This window comes from Arachis stenosperma, chromosome 3 (assembly GCF_014773155.1).
Source record: "Arachis stenosperma cultivar V10309 chromosome 3, arast.V10309.gnm1.PFL2, whole genome shotgun sequence".
Taxonomy (NCBI): Eukaryota; Viridiplantae; Streptophyta; class Magnoliopsida; order Fabales; family Fabaceae; genus Arachis; species Arachis stenosperma.
In genome coordinates this window covers 58,344,216-58,346,099 of record NC_080379.1, presented here as the reverse complement: position 1 = coordinate 58,346,099, position 1,884 = coordinate 58,344,216, and the positions used below count along the sequence as shown (strand labels likewise).

General features: G+C 42.4%; 1 non-coding gene across 1 annotated transcript; it reads left to right on the top strand.

The window, feature by feature from the left end:
- Positions 1-1,527: 1,527 nt before the first annotated feature.
- LOC130972521 (small nucleolar RNA R71) lies at positions 1,528-1,635 on the top strand. The gene has a single exon (XR_009083683.1). It is a non-coding gene; the product is annotated as a small nucleolar RNA R71 (small nucleolar RNA).
- Positions 1,636-1,884: the final 249 nt, after the last annotated feature.

Sequence of the window (1,884 nt, the reverse complement as noted above, 5' to 3'; positions counted from 1 at the left end):
ATGCTTCCTCTCCATGGTGATAGAGGGATATCCTTGAGCCTTAAACACATAGGATTTTTCATTCACTTGAATGATCAGTTCACCTCCATCAACATCAATCACAGCCTTTGCCGTGGCTAGGAAGGGTCTGCCAAGGATGATAGATTCATCCATGCACTTCCCAGTCTCTAGGACTATGAAATCAGCAGGGATGTAATGATCTTCAATCTTCACCAGAACATCCTCTACAAGTCCATAAGCTTGTTTCTTTGAATTGTCTGCCATCTCTAGTGAGATTCTTGCAGCTTGTTCCTCAAAGATCCCTAGCTTCTCCATTACAGAGAGAGGCATGAGATTTACACTTGACCCTAAGTCACACAGAGCCTTCTTGAAGGTCATGGTGCCTACGGTACTAGGTATTGAAAACTTCCCAGGATCTTGTCTCTTTTGAGGTAATTTCTGCCTAGACAAGTCATCCAATTCTTTGGTGAGCAAAGGGGGTTCATCCTCCCAAGTCTCATTTCCAAATAACTTGTCATTTAGCTTCATGATTGCTCCAAGGTATTTAGCAACTTGCTCTTCAGTGACATACTCATCCTCTTCAGAGGAGGAATACTCATCAGAGCTCATGAATGGCAGAAGTAAATCCAATGGAATCTCTATGGTCTCATTTTGAGCCTCAGATTCCCATGGTTCCTCATTGGGGAACTCATTGGAGGTCAGTGCATGCCCATTGAGGTCTCCCTCAGTGGCGTTCACTTCCTCTCCCTCTTCTCCAAATTCGGCCATGTTGATGGCCTTGCACTCTCCTTTTGGATTTTCTTCTGTATTGCTTGGGAGAGTACTAGGAGGGAGTTTAGTAACTTTCTTGCTCAGTTGACCCACTTGTGCCTCCAAATTCCTAATGGAGGATCTTGTTTCAGCCATGAAACTTTGAGTGGGTTTGATTAGATCAGAGACCATGGTTGCTAAGTCAGAGGTGTTCTGCTTAGAACTCTCTGTCTGTTGCTGAGAAGATGATGGAAAAGGCTTGCCATTGCTAAACCTGTTTCTTCCACCATTATTGTTATTGAAACCTTGTTGAGGTCTCTCTTGATTCTTCCATGAGAAATTTGGGTGATTTCTCCATGAAGAATTATAGGTGTTTCCATAGGGTTCTCCCAGGTAATTCACCTCTTCCATTGAAGGGTTCTCAGGATCATAAGCTTCTTCTTCAGATGAAGCATCCTTAGTACTGCTTGGTGCATTTTGCATTCCAGACAGACTTTGAGAAATCAAATTGACTTGTTGAGTCAATATTTTATTCTGAGCCAGAATGGCATTCAGAGTATCAATCTCAAGAACTCCTTTCTTCTGACTTGTCCCATTGTTCACAGGATTCCTTTCAGAAGTGTACATGAATTGGTTATTTGCAACCATTTCAATTAGTTCTTGAGCTTCTGCAGGCGTCTTCTTCAGATGAAGAGATCCTCCAGCAGAGCTATCCAAAGACATCTTGGACAGTTCAGACAGACCATCATAGAAAATACCTATGATGCTCCATTCAGAAAGCATGTCAGAAGGACATTTTCTGATTAATTGTTTGTATCTTTCCCAAGCTTCATAGAGGGATTCTCCATCCTTCTGTCTGAAGGTTTGGACTTCCACTCTAAGCTTACTCAATTTTTGAGGTAGACAGAACTTTGCCAAGAAGGCATTGACTAGCTTTTCCCAAGAGTTCAGGCTTTCTTTAGGTTGTGAGTCCAACCATGTCCTAGCTCTGTCTCTTACAGCAAAAGGGAATAGCATAAGTCTGTAGACCTCAGGGTCAACCCCATTAGTCTTGACTGTGTCACAGATTTGCAAGAACTCAGCTAAAAACTGATGAGGATCTTCCAATGGAAGTCCATAGAACTTGCAATTCTA